A 15,723-nucleotide genomic window follows, 5' to 3' on the forward strand; every position below is an offset into this window, starting at 1 on the left:
ATCCGGGGTATAGATTGGCCTAGGCCAGTTTATACCCCTCTGGGCCAGAATATACCCTGGGTATATTATGGCCTAGGCCAAACTATACCCCGGGGTATAAATTGGCCTAGGCAAGATTATACCCCTCCATGGCCAGAATATACCCCAGCTGCTGTAGATCAGATTTTTCACGCTTTTGAGAACCATTAAGTGATATACTTAATAACGGGGCCCCAGTCCGTGCACAGGGGCCCCAGGAAGCACAGGGGCCCCAGGCAGTGCACAGGGGAGCTGAAACAGCGCATGGGGCCCCAGAAAGCACATGGGGCCCCAGACAGTGCAAGGGGCCCCAGACATGGCACAGGGGCCCCAAACATCACACAGGGGCCCCAGAAATTGCACAGGATTAAGTGACATACTCAAGAACGTGGGGGGCAGAGACAATGCACAAGGAGGGGGAAGAGACAGCGTGCAATGGGGAAGAGACAGCGCACAGGGCTCCTTTGAGCTGTCTCTGCCCCCTGTCTGCTATCTGGGACCCCTGTGCGCTGTCTGGGACCCCCTGTACGATGTCTGGGGCCCCATTCTTGACTATATCACTCAATCCTGTGTGATGTATGGGTCCCCTGTGCAACATCTGGGGCCCCTGTGTAACGTCTGGGGCCCTGTTCTTCAGTATATCACTCAATGGTTCTCATAAGCGTGAAAAATCTGATCTACAGCTGAAGGTATATTCTGGCCTGGAGGAGAATAATCTGGCCTAGGCCAATTTATACCCCGGGGTATAGTTTGGCCTAGGCTATAATATACCCATGGTCTATACTCCTCTAGGGCAGAATATTAGTGTGTTTGCTGCTGTAGTGCTACAGTGTATATGGATGCACAAACACATACCATATGCCTTTTCATGCGGCTTTTGTCAGATTTTGATGCGGCCTGCCGCAGTTTTCCCTTTTCCACATGACGGAGAAATCTGCTGTGATTCTGCACAAAAAATCCACATCATTGGGATGCGGATTTTGATGCAGATTGGCTGCTGATTTTTTCCCTGTGGAAAATCAGCAGCAAATCTAGTGCATGGGAATTGGTTTACTAGACTTACAGCCTGTGTTAGAGGCATTACATTGAACTGCCAGTAGATGGAGCAGTTCCATCAGTGCATAGTTAATGTTATGTGTTGTAACTTGTTATGTATGTTTCTCCCTGCTCTCTATGATATGCACTATAAGTTCTCCAGTGTGAGTTCCTATTCTATTCTGATAAGGTATATAAAGTGAACTTGGAACACCTCCAACAAAAAATAAGTTTTCCAATTTTGTCAACAATGGAAGACCAACTGTATGATCAGCTTTTGAGATTCTACACTGAAACAGAACAAAGGTACCCCCAGTGGATCTACGATCTACCTCCATTGAAACAATCAAATGCCAAGTCCCAGTTTAGACAAACATCTAAGCCATATCGAGCAGAGAGAGGGATAATTTATTATGGAAAAAAGGAGGTTCTCACTAAAAGCCGACTGCCAAATATCCTGAAGGCCTGTTGCGACAACCCAACTTCTGGTGGCCATTTTGGCAGAGACAAAACATTTGTCAGAATTTCTGACCTTCTTATTGGAAGGGAATGAAGAACGATGTTCACCAACATGTCAAAGCCTGTCAAAAATCTTTTGTCACAAGTCCCAAAATCAGCAAATAAGCTCCAACACTCAACAGTATACCAGTGCCTGGAAAAGTATGGATCTTAGTTGGGATTGATATGATTGGCCCTCTTCAAGAAACATCAAATGGCAAAAAATATATAGTTGCTGTCACTGATCATTTCTTGAAGTGGACTGAAGCAACAACTATTCCAGACAAGAGTGCCATGTCAGTAGCAAATTTTTGTACACCAATATTTGCCGCTTAGGATGTATGGACACTTTGATTAGAGACCAGGGATGAGAGTTTGTGAACTCGATCAACGACAACCTGATGGATCATTTTCAAACAGATCACCGCATTTCATCTGCCTACCACCCACAAACAAATGGCCAGCGGGAACATGAGAATCGAACACTCAAAGAATCTTTTAGCAAGCTTGTCAATGACCAAGGAACCAACTGGGACCAGTTCATCACTGGTGTTTTGTTTGCCTATCACACACTCCATTTGAGGTCATGTATGGACAAAAGGCTAAGCTCCCTATTGACCTCAATCCAGTAGCAAATTACACTGTGGATGTCATGTCTCTTTCAGATGATGCCAACCCTAATGTGCTAAATACACTCACAACCATTCATAACAGGATCCACTCAACTGTAAGTACCAACATCCATTCTGCTCAGGAACACCAAAAGTGTGCCTTTGATCGCCGACACAATACTAACAAAGAAATCACTGCTGGCACCATTGTTTATATCAAGAATCAATGTCGTATTCATCGCATGGGTTCAAAGATGGAACCATGGCGGGTTGGACCCTACTTAGTTGTGGAATCCTTAACCAAGGGATGAGTAAAACTTAAGAACAATAAGACTGGCAAGATACTAAGCAACATCTACCATGCCAGTAACCTTAAAATTTACCAGGATGAAGACATTGCTCTATCACCCTGATGACTGTCCCAGTGACTCTGCCACACAGAAACACAAGCAAATCAAGACTTTCAACCCACTACCAAGTACAGGAAGTATCTTACCACCACTCTTGACCTTACGTTTAGTAGGGTTGTGTACTTTGGATGCACAAGAGATCTTGGACAACCACGTCATACATATAAAACCAAGGGTGATGGGATCTGCTACTTTTGGGCCATCAGTTATATCCTGACAGGAACAGAGGACAACTACTCCCATCCCCAGAGCTAAAGTATTCCACCACGTGAAAACGGACTTGTCCAAAAAACTACAGAGCTACTTTAATCAAGATGTGAATGAACATGTGAACACCTCTGGCATCTCTCGTGATGGAGTCTGGGCAACTGATGCAGAAATCATGGCCACAGCAAATCTGTTGAGTTGTGACATTGTCATCCACACAAAAGTCGGTGACACCACTGCAAGCTTCAATCTGCAGTCAACAACAGAACATGCACTTTATCTTGAAAACAAGCATGATCATTTTAATGTTGATATCAGTGTTTACCTTGAGCGTTTATATTGTAGTGTCCTGTCACCAGCCATTTTTCTCCTTGGTTTTTAGTTTAAAAATGTGTACGATTGAAGCGATGGCCGAGGGACCACCACGGTGCAGGAAGACTACTGTACACAAGATGACCTGCAAACAACAAAGGGTAGATTTATTGGGAGACAGGGAATGGAAGGAACAAGGAAGATGCAAACAGGGGTTTACAATGACAAAAGATAATGCACATGAGTTATCTTGTCTGTAAAATAGCACAGTGCTTCAACAATTACAAATTTAGAATCTGTCTCACAAGCAACTTTAAACAATAAGAAAAATATCGATGCTACTCTGCATATAACCTCCCTGGCCTTTACCACGCAGGCCACACGGCTACCGTGCTCTAACTACTGAAGCCTGCACTAGGCCCTCACTGGTGCACCATACAGGAACAAACTCACGGTGATATTGGGGACACAGGTCCAGTCCCAGGGGGCCCCCAGAAGTCCAACACGGCGGTGCGCATGGATTCCTGTCAGCTCTGCAAAGCATGTACTTCTCCTTGCTTCTGGATCCTAGGGATGCTCCTGGAAACTGTAAGTCCCTTTCTCAGTGTCTTCATGGCTTCACAAACTAGCACAGGACAGCCACCTTTGCTGTATCCGGAAAAGTCTTGCAAAGTTCACAAGCAAACCTTTGTCCCAATCTGTAGGACCTTTCTTGTAGCAAAATAGCACACAGTTCTCTCTCTCTTGCAGCTTCAGATAACACGCACAGTTCAGGCTCAACTCAACTCCTCCCCTCATCCTGGGGCAGTTTATCTTCACCGTCTAGCAGGCGGAAGCAGGACATTCCATCGTACCAGACAAGGGGGTGCTGTCTATTAAAGTGGCAGCATGTTACTGTCCATAACAGCACTACCCTCTTACATGCCTCCCTTCTTAATGATGGTTGTCCTCGACCATCACAGAATCAAGGTTGAAGCGTAATGAAAGAATGTGCAATGCGGAACAGCACCTATAGAGGAGGCAACAAAGGTGTAAAAACAGACAGAGCACACTGTTCTACATATCGGACCAGTGGAACCCCTGCATTAGACCTCTGAGATCTCCGAAGCTCTTGGCTGTCAGGCAAGGCTTGACTATCTTCCAGAGGAACACTTGTTGCAGGAGACATTGTGAGCTCTTGTCTGGTCTCGTCTCCTCGCATGGCGGTGCTGGTACATCCATGGGATCACCGTCTCTGGGCGGCTGAGGGCCCCCTACTGTGTCGGGGACGGTCCACCACTCATCATCGATTTGGCCATCAGGCATGACAGATTCAGGAAGTGGAGTGTCACCTTCAAGCGACAATGGCGTAGAACAGACCTCAGACCGGCAAGGCCACAGCATATTTCTGTGAAGTACTCTAGGGGCGGATTCCCCATTCTCAATCTGTACCTTGTAGACAGGGCCGTTAGCATACACTCGCTCGATAACTTTGTACGGCTGTACTTCCCATCTCTCACTTAGTTTTCCCTTAGGGCGTTTCTCTCTGACCAATACTCGGTCTCCAGGTTGGAGCGGTAACTCTTGAGTCGGTTTGCGGGCCATATGCTCTTTTTCTTGCAGTTGCTCACCCGCCAACCGCTGTATCGTTTGCAATCGTTGCCGATGCTCTTTCACCCATGAGGTGACAGTTCGCTCCATCAGCTCCTCTGGCTGTTCCAAATTCAGCTCAATGATCTATCGTCCAGCTCCTCCAAACAACAGTAGATAGGGGGTATAACCCGTGGTGGAGTGGACCCGATTGTTGTAGGTCCAGACCAATTCTGGCAGATAGTCTGGCCAACATGGCTTCTTATCCTCCTCCAACGTTCTCAGCATCTGAAGCAAGGTTCTGTTGAAGCGCTCACAAGTGTTGTGAATTCTGCTTTTGGGTTCCCTCCAGTGGTTGTAGATGGTAATGCAGTTGTCTCTGAGTTGCAGTCCTGGTCAGGTGTTTCTGCTGATTGCAGTTCTGACTGGGGTATTTAGGTGTGCAGGATTCATTAGTCCTTGCCAGTTGTCCATGGTTCTGGGAGGTTTTGGATCTTTGGTTCCTCCTGCCTTGCTGCCAATTCAGCAAAGATAAGTGTCTGGTTTTTGTTTCTGTGGCACACATGCTGTGTGCTTAATAATTCTGTGCTATTCATTTGTTTTCTCTTGTCCAGCTTAGACTGTGTCAGTGTTTTCTCAGTCTTGTTGGATTCTCTGGAGTTGCAGATATACGCTCCACATCTTTAGTTAGATGGTGGAATTTTTTGTATTTTCTGCTGTGGATATTTTTGGAAGAATTTTAATACTGACCGCTTAGTATTCTGTCCTATCCTTTCCTATTTTAGCTAGAGTGGCCTCTTTTGCTAAATCCTGTTTCCTGCCTGCGTGTGTCTTTTCCTCTACTACTCACAGTCAATATTTGTGGGGGGCTGCCTATCCTTTGGGGTTCTGCTCTGAGGCAAGGTAGAATTCCTATTTCCATCTATAGGGGTATTTGGTCCTCCGGCTGTGTCGAGGTGTCTAGGATTTGTTAGGCACACCCCACGGCTACTTCTAGTTGCGGTGTTAAGTTCAGGATTTGCGGTCAGTACAGTTTACACCAACTCCAGAGAAAGTTCCATGCGGCTCCAAGGTCACCGGATCATAACACACAAGCTCCATTGCCTTGAGTGTGGTATGCGGTGGTCCGGGACCGCTCGATGCCATACATACGATACAATTCTTCCATCACCTTGCCTTGAAAACATGCGCCTTGGTCAGAGTGGATGCGCTTTGGGCACCCATACACCCGGATGAAGTCTTGACAGATGGCTCGCGCTGCCGATTCCGCAGTCTGGTCTCTAGTCGGAGTGACTACTGCGAACTTAGAGAAATGATCGGTCATCACCAAACAGTATTGCAGCTCCGGGGCCGAGTGTCCCACGAGGAGATAGTCGATCATCAAGACTTCCAACGGTTCCTTAGTTTGTATGGTCTGGATGGGTGCCCTCTGTTCAGTACTCTTAATGAGGTCACATACTCGACATTGCCGGCAAACCTCTTCCACCACAAGCTCCAACTGGGGGCAATACACATACCGCTGCAACCATTGGTAGGTCTTTGTGAGACCGAAGTGCGCTCTGAATTCGTGGGCTTCTTTAGCTATTTCTTGAGCCATTCTTCCTGGGATGACCACTTGCCACCTTACTTCCATATCTTTTGGCTGTTGCCTCTTACGATATAGTACTGACTCTCGCACTTCCAGTTTATCCCACTGGTGCAACACACTCCTCATTTCAGAGTCCAGATTATCTCTCTCTCGTTTGCCAGGCTTCCGTTTTTGCATTACCCACCATTTCATCTGTCTCAGCCCTTCGTCTTCATCCTGAACGTGTCCCCATTCCTCATTGGTTCTCCCCAGGGACCGGGGTAATGCGCAGGCCTCCCTTCTTGACTGGGCCACAACCATTGGGGGCTTGAACTTATTGAAGTCTGGGGTTTCCTCCTCTTTGAGTTGCTCATCAAGATCCCCCACTGGAGTCTCCACAGGCACTTTTGACAGCCCATCCGCATTTGCGTTTTCGGTAGCAGAGCGATAACAGATGGTAAAGTCGAACTTGGCTAGGCGAGCCATCCACCGTTGTTCTAAGGCCCCCAATTTAGCATTCTCAAGGTGGGCCAGGGGATTATTGTCTGTTCGAACTTGAATTTTGGTACCTGTCAGGAAGCCTGCAAACTTTTCTGTCATGGCCCACACCAGGGCCAGGAGCGCTAACCGGAAGGAGCTGTAATTGTGAGGGTTTCTTTCGCTGTCTCGCAGGGACCTGCTAGCATATCCGATAACTCTCTCATGTCCATCCTGTATCTGAGAAAGTACTGCACCGAGTCCATGAAGGCTACCATCGGTGTACAACAGGAACGGTTGATCGAAGTCTGCGTAGGCCAAAATTGGGGCACAAGTAAGGGCATTCTTTATAGCCTGGAAGGCCTCGTGTTGTCCCTGTGCCCAGGGGATGCACTAGGTCTTCGGCACTCCAGCGGTCCCCCTCAGCAACTCATTGAGAGGACCTGCCACCTTCGCGAAGTCTTTAACAAACCGGCGGTAGTACCCCGTGAGTCCCAGGAAGGCCTGGAGTTCTCTCACTGTTTGAGGGACTGGCCACTTCTGGATAGCAGCCAGTTTTTCTGGCGAGGGTAGAACTCCATCTTGTGACACTATGTGGCCTAGGTACTCGATCTCCCTCTTGAAGAGGTGGCATTTCTTTGGCTTCACCTTCAGGTTATGAGCCCGCAGTCTTCCGAGTACCTGTCCAAGCCAGGCAAGGTGGTCTTCGAATGAGGCTGAAAACACAATGATGTCATCCAGATAGATCAGGGTAGCCTCAAAATTTAAATCTCCCAAACACTTTTCCATCAGCCGTTGAAAGGTGCCTGGAGCATTGGAGAGCCCAAAGGGCATCCGGTTAAACTAAAACAGCCCCATAGGGAGGATGAAGGCAGTTTTCTCTCTGTCTTTCTCTGCCACGGCTACTTGCCAGTATCCACTTGCTAGGTCCAGGGTGGAGAAGTACTTGGCTTTCCCCAACGCTGTCAAGGATTCCTCGATGCGGGGCAACGGATACGAGTCTCGAACAGTACAGGCATTGAGTTTCCTGTAATCTACACAGAACCGGATGGTCCCATCCTTTTTCTTGACGAGCACCACCGGGGCTGCCCAAGGGCTCTGACTACTCTGCACCACTCCTGAATCCAGCATCTGCCTCAGTAATGTTTTCACCTCTTGGTACATCTTGGGCGGGATCTGCTGGTATCGTTCTCGAATTGGACGAGCTTCCCCAGTCGGTATCTCATGCATGATGGCTTCAGTACAGCCGAAATGTTCGGCGTGACGGGCGAATGCGGCCTGATTTTCCCACAGCATAGTTTCTATTGCTTGCACACGCTCAGGGCCGATAGCCTTCACATCCACTTCCATTTGATCAAGGATGACCCGTCCACTCCACTCCGGGGATGGTGTCTCTTCGTTTCCCACAGCAACTGCTAGGGTCCACCCCACGCCCTCTTTCGGCGATAAAGACATCTCCTTCTGACTCACCACTTCACCCTTATGTAGGTACACCGGGGCCAGATCTGTCCCTCGTGGCAAGGTGACCTCCCTGGGGCTCACATTCAAAGCTCTTATGGGGACATGTCCTCGCTGGACCACAGCTATCGTACGAGCTATCATGGCTTCTTGATCCACTCCTCCGCCTACCACAGGCTGAACAACCACTTCCAACCCATCAAGGTTGCGGTGAGTCCCCACTGGAAGGTATACTATAGTTTCTCGCTCGGGAGGTAGGATTACAGGTTCTTTACCAGGAGCCGGGTGACCCCTACCGTCTAATAAGATGGCACACTCTTCTGCGTCCCACAGATGCGGATCAGTCGTTGAAGGGCTTATGTGGAGTAGCCTTCTTCCAATATCCAGGTCCCCGTTTGGTAAACATAATCTGATCGAGTTCACGTAGGATATTCATTCCCAGTACTACAGGCACATCTTCCTTGACAGGCTCAGGGACTAGCAGGATCCCTTTTCTCCCAACTTCTTGCCCACAGATTCGAATATTCATCCACATGACCCCTGTGACCGGAATCGGTTGTTGGTTGGCAGTAAACAAGCGAATCAATGTCTCTTTTTCTGGCTTGGCCAGGTCCTGGAAATGCTGCTTGAAGTACGCTTCTGGCATCGTTGTCACTTGTGACCCGGTATCTACCAGGCAATCCACCAGAACTCCTTCAAATTCAGCACGTAGGATGGGGCTCCCAGCAATCAAGTGTTCATTATGAAATGGAGTGGCCTCTCTTCTCGCCTCCCCCACAGAGTGCCGCACTACTGCAGGGGTTGGTAGTTTAACGGCGGCTTCTGCTGGCCTTGAGTATAGTTCCGACAGTCTCTGGCAAGGTGCCCCCGTCCTCCACACTCCCAGCATTGAATGCCTCCTCCTTGCCGGGGGGTACTTCGAGCCTGTCCTCGTGCGGCCGATGCCTGACAGGAGGGGGCTTGTTCCCACTGATCACTTGTCGATCGGGCTGAAGAATGGTTGCATGAGTATGGTGGGTCAGTCTCTTGTAGTTCCCCCACTCTTCACTCCATCTGGGTCAGTTTCTCTTGCACGTTAACTAGGGACCGCTGCAAGTCTTTGACTACCTGGACCAGCACCTCTTGATGGTTTGGGTCCCCTCTGGAATTGGCACCCTGGACACGCATCACTCCAGACGCATAGCTTTCTTCTTTACTTCGGGCCACTGTTTCTGCCAGGACTTGATGAAACGTAAGGGCTGGATCTGCCCGGACCCGTTCTGACAGTGCTCGCCTCAAGGATGTGCTGTGTAGTCCCAGAATGAATTGCTCCCGGAGTATCCGGTCTTTAGAGCCCATGCTGCCAAATCCATCTGCCTCCTTTCTCTGCACCTCTTCGAACACTTCTTGCAGTGCTGTTGCATACTGAGAAATTCCTTCTTCTTCCCGCTGCAGCCTAGAGAAAAATTTGGCGCGAAGATGTCCCGCGCTAGTAGTCTCGCCGTAAATCTCTTCCAGGAACTTCACTAGCTCCTTCAGGGTACTGCGGGTGAGTTCTGGTTGTAGGCAGACGTTTCTGCGGGCTTCCCCCTCTAGGGCAGTTAAAGCAATGTCCGCTTCAAGGTCTGGGCTGATGTTATAAATCTTCAGGGTGCTTTGCAGCCGGGACACCCAGTCGGACAGTGGCATATTCTTGCCGTCAAACTTTGGCAGCACACTAAATATGGTGCCCATAGGGAGTGTCCTTGCAGGGGTTCCACCAATGCCCACAGCATCCTCATTAATGTTAGCATTCCCGCCATTGCTGTCTGCTGCCTCCATCTCGGTGACAGTACCCTGCTCGCAGCGCCACTTGAAGCGATGGCCGAAGGACCACCACGGTGCAGGAAGACTACTGTACACAAGATGACGTGCAAACAACAAAGGGTAGATTTATTGGGAGACAGGGAATGGAAGGAACAAGGAAGATGCAAACAGGGGTTTACAATGACAAAAGATAATGCACATGAGTTATCTTGTCTGTAAAATAGCACAGTGCTTCAACAATTACAAATTTAGAATCTGTCTCACAAGCAACTTTAAACAATAAGAAAAATATCGATGCTACTCTGCATATAACCTCCCTGGCCTTTACCACGCAGGCCACACGGCTACCGTGCTCTAACTACTGAAGCCTGCACTAGGCCCTCACTGGTGCACCATACAGGAACAAACTCACGGTGATGTTGGGGACACAGGTCCAGTCCCAGGGGGCCCCCAGAAGGCCAACACGGCGGTGCACACGGATTCCTGTCAGCTCTACGAAGCATGGTCTTCTCCTTGCTTCTCGATCCTAGGGATGCTCCTGGAAACTGTAAGTCCCTTTCTCAGTGTCTTCGTGGCTTCACAAACTAGCACAGGACAGCCACCTTTGCTGTATCCGGAAAAGTCTTGCAGAGTTCACAAGTAAACCTTTGTCCCAAGCTGTAGGACCTTTCTTGTAGCAAAATAGCACACAGTTCTCTCTCTCTTGCAGCTTCAGATAACACGCACAGTTCAGGCTCAACTCAACTCCTCCCCTCATCCTGGGGCAGTTTATCTTCACCGTCTAGCAGGCGGAAGGGGGTGCTGTCTATTAAAGTGGCAGCGTGTTACTGTCCATAACAGCACTACCCTCTTACACGATTATCGTCCGAAAGCCTCTCTGGAACCAATAATACCCATATAAAGGTACCTTTATAAAGTTGAAGTTTCAGAATGTTATGACTTTTATTATATCCTGAACAGTCAAGTTTTTTATGAACTGTCAAGGGTTTCTGGTTGAAGTAAAAAAAAGTCTCTGTGTTTAGAGTTTTAAACCATAAAATGTTGAAAAATTGCTTTGTGGTTGAAGTAACAAAAGTATTTGTGTTTACAGTTTTAAACAATAAAATGTTGAAAAATGTAATTCTTGAGTATATCACTCAATGGTGCTCATAAACATGAAAAATCTGATCTTTAATATACTTTAATATACTTTAATCTTTAATATACTCCAAAACGGGGCCCCAGATTTCGGACAGGGGCCCCAGACATGGCACAGGGGCCCCAGACATTGCACATTGCACAGGGGGCCCATACATCGCACAGGGGCCCCTGACATCACACAGGGGCCCCAGACATCACACATCGCACAGTGGCCCCAGACATTGCACAGGGGCCCCAGAAATTGCACAGGATTGAGTGATATACCCAAGAATGAGGCCCCAGACACGGCACAGGGGGTCCCAGACAGCATACGGGGCAGAGACAGCACACAGGGGTCCTGCGTGCTGTCTCTTCTCCTCCTTGCGTGCTGTCTCTTCCCCCTTTGCACGCTGTTTCTTCCCCCCTGTGCACTGTCTGGGGCCCCGTGCACTGTCTCTGCCCCGTGTGCTGCCTGGGGCCACTGTGCACTGCCAGGGGCCCCTGTATGCTGCCTGGGGCCCCTGTGCACTGCCTGGGGATTTGTGCACTGCTTGGGGCCCCTGTGGGCTGACTGGGGCCCTGCGCGCTGCCTGGGGCCCCGTGTGCTGCCTGGGGTCCCTTGTGCTGCTTGGGGCCCTGTGCGCTGCCTGGGACCCCCATGTGCTGCCTGGGGCCCCGTGTGCTGCCTGGGACCCCTTGTGCTGCCTGGGACCCCGTTCGCTGTCTCTGCCCCGTGTTCTGCCAGGGGCCCAGTTGCTGTCTCTGCCCCCCATGTGCTTCCTGGGGCCCCTGTGTGCTGCCTGGGTACCTGTGTATTGACTGGGGCACCGTGTGCTGCCTGGGGCCCTGTGTGCTGCCTGGGCCCCTGTTCACTGTCTCTGTCCCCCCCGTGTGCTGCCTGGGGCCCTGCTTGCTGCCTGGGGCTCCGTTATTGAGTATATCATTCAATGGTTCTCAAAAGACTGAAAAATCTGATCTACAGCAACTGGGGTATATTCTGACCCGTAGGGGTATAATCTGGCATAAGCCAAATTATACCCCGGGGTATAGTTTGGCCTAGGCCAGAATATACCCCAGGAATAATCTGGCCTAGGCCACTTTATCCATGGGTATATTCTGGGCGGGAGGTTAATCTGGCCTGTTACACTGGGGTTGGACACTGTGTGCCTCACTGCTGTTTTGGGGAAAACCACTCTTAAGATTGTCTACAAGTGTGTTTTGGTACTCCAGCATGTGCGCGTCCCTTTCCAGTGGTGGAAGCATCTAGCCAAATTTACTCTTGTACCTTAGATCTGAGTGGAAATCCAGTAGTCAGCACTATTCCTAAGAATATGGGCACCATGTTGAAGATAGTGCAGCAAGAAGGAGCTCATGTGTCGGGCGCTTCCATAAGGTCCAAGTCCACGGTGTGTGTTGGTGGCAGGAACGCTCAAGCTTGCTTCCTCCATCCCCTCCCGCCAACCACAGACAACAGAGAGAGGATCATTATCCTCTTAATTTCCTGACTATTGTACATCCATCACCCCTTCCTCTGAATTCTCCTCTATTTGTCCCTATGCTCCTGCACGTTCACTACCAGCTTGGCACCATGAGCCCCCTTGGATTGCTGTAAGCCACCTTCATTCCGTAAATTTGAAATATTGTTATCCATTCTACATCCTCCTCTGCTTCCAACTCTTCCCCTGAGACCACCACCTCCTCACGCAGTCTATTCAAAGTGTGCTCCAGCATGTAGAAGACCGGAATAGTAATGCTGATAACAGCATCATCAATGCTAATCATTAGAGATGAGCGAGCACTAAAATGCTTGGGTGCTCGTTGTTCGGGTCGAACAGATTGGAATACTCGGGTACTCGGCCAGAACAACGAGCCCAATGTAAGTCTATGGGAGACCTGAGCATTTTTGCCGCGATCCCCCCGGGGTCCTTTTAAGGTCTAAAAAAGTCTGAAAATGATGGAAACACTGCTCAAATGACACAGAAACATCATGGGGATCACCCTTGGAAACATTCCTGACTTCTAGTTCACAGTTTTAATCAATTTTTTCTGAGATTCATGCCATTTTTCCCACAGCATGGGTTTTGCTGTGAAATATGTCAAGGTACATCCTTTGCAGGTTAATGACTTGCCTGTAAGGCCAAATATTTAACCCCAGACCGAAAATTTCCTCCCCCACTTAGGCTTAGTTCAGACGCAGCGTTTTTGAAGCTTTTTTCAACTTTAACATTGCTTTCAACCACTACAAATGCATTCACTGGGAAATGTCATTGTAACATTTAACAACCCTAGCTGGCCATGTGGTGTGTGACACATAAGCAGACCCATCTTCTTTCATTTCGGAAGGAGGGACTCTTAAAGTCACAAAGTCTATTTTTAAAGTGGCATCAGGCGGCATTAATATTCTTAAAGGGCCATTATTAAACAGTGGGTCTCCACTTCCTGTTATTGCCTATGCAGTGAGTGGCTGGGCTGCCAAGAATTACGACGCACCCCAATACCCCTTTCACGAGAGGTACAGGAAGGCTTCCCGAAAAAATGTTGCATTGAATGCAAGGCTTGTCCTGCTATCAAGTCATATGCACCCCAATAAGCCTTTGAACCCAGGTACTGGATGGCCACAGGAAAATACACTTCACATTATTCAGTTGGTCCTGCCAAACCGTTTCCTTATGTATTAACAGCAAGGCCTGCCCTGCTACCAAGTCATATGCACCCCAATAGGCCTTTGAACCCAGGTACTCGATGGCCACAGGAAAATACACTTCACATTATACAGTTGGTCCTGCTATACTGTTTTCTTATGTATAAACAGCAAGGCCTGCCCTGCTACCAAGTCATATGCACCGCAATAGGCCTTTGAACCCAGGTACTGGATGGCCACAGAAAAATACACTTCACATTATTCATTTTGCACTCCCGTACTCCTTTGTTTTACACATTGGCAGCAAGGCCAGCGCTGCTGCATAGTCATATGCACCCCATTACGCCTTGTAACCCACATTTTTGACAGGCCCATGAAAATCCACTCATATTTTTTTAACCCCTTCATGACCTTGGGATTTTTCGTTTTTCCGTGTTCGTTTTTCACTCCCCTCCTTCCCAGAGCCATAACTTTTTTATTTTTCCGTCAATTTGGCCATGTGAGGGCTTATTTTTTGCGGGACGAGTTGTACTTTTGAAGGACTTCATTGGTTTTAGCATGTCGTGCACTAGAAAACGGGAAAAAATTCCAAGTGCGGTGAAATTGCAAAAAAAGTGCAGTCCCACACTTGTTTTTTGTTTGGCTTTTTTGCTAGGTTCACTAAATGCTAAAACTGACCTGCCATTATGATTCTCCAGGTCAGTACGAGTTCATAGACACCAAACATGACTAGGTTATTTTTTTACCTAAGTGGTGAAAAAAAATTCCAAACTTTGCTAAAAAAAAAAAAAGCGCCATATTCCGATACCCGTAGCGTCTCCATTTTTCATGATCTGGGGTCGGTTGAGGGCTTATTTTTTGCGTGCCGAGATGACGTTTTTAATGATAGCATTTCGGTGCAGATATGTTCTTTTGATCGCCCGTTATTGCATTTTAATGCAATGTCGTGGCGACCAAAAAACGTAATTCTGGCGTTTCAAATTTTTTTCCCGGTACGCTGTTTGGTGATCAGATTAATGCTTTTTTTTAGTTGATAGATCGGGCGATTCTGAGCGCGGCGATACCAAATATGCATAGATTTTATATTTTTTTTATTGATTTATTTTGATTGGGGCGAAAGGGGGGTGATTTAAACTTTTATATTTTTTTTATTTTTTTAACATTTTTTTCAACTTTTTTTTTTTTACTTTTGCCATGCTTCAATAACCTCCATGGGAGGCTAGAAGCAGGCACAACTCGATCGCCTCTGCTACATAGCAGTGATCTGTTGATCGCTGCTATGTAGCAGAAATGGAGGTGTGCTGTGAGCGCCGACCACAGGGTGGCGCTCACAGCCACCGGCGATCAGTAACCATAGAGGTCTCAAGGACCTCTATGGTTACAATGGAGACGCATCGCCGACCCCCGATCATGTGACAGGGGTCGGCGATGACGTCATTTCTGGCCGCCCGGCCGGAAGCGGTAGTTAAATGCCGCTGTCTGCGTTTGACAGCGGCATTTAACTAGTTAATAGGTGCGGGCAGATCGCGATTCTGCCCGCGCCTATTACGGGCACATGTCAGCTGTTCAAAACAGCTGACATGTCCCGGCTTTGATGCGGGCTCACCGCGGAGCCCTGCATCAAAGCAGGGGAGCTGACCTCGGACGGGATTCGGACGTACTATCCCGTCCGAGGTCAGAAAGAGGTTAATGGTATGATGGTTCCCTCTTTGCAGAATTATTTACAGGAGAATTTGGCAATTTTATTTGCCCTTTTTTTAACACTAAGGTTCAGATACGGCTTTAAATAAAGCTAATACTTGCCATCCAACGCAATTGTATTGCAAACTACAAAAGACAAGGATTAGTATGATTGAGTAGTGTGAGTACGTACACTTTTGTATATGTTAACATACACAGGTAATAAGTATAATAAATACATAATTAAATACATATAGTGATTACGTATCTATGAAGATTAACTGCATACAGTATACTTAGATCATCACCAAGAGGCTTTTAAACATCATCCGTCTG

This window comes from Ranitomeya imitator, chromosome 5, assembly GCF_032444005.1.
Source record: "Ranitomeya imitator isolate aRanImi1 chromosome 5, aRanImi1.pri, whole genome shotgun sequence".
Classification (NCBI taxonomy): domain Eukaryota; kingdom Metazoa; phylum Chordata; class Amphibia; order Anura; family Dendrobatidae; genus Ranitomeya; species Ranitomeya imitator.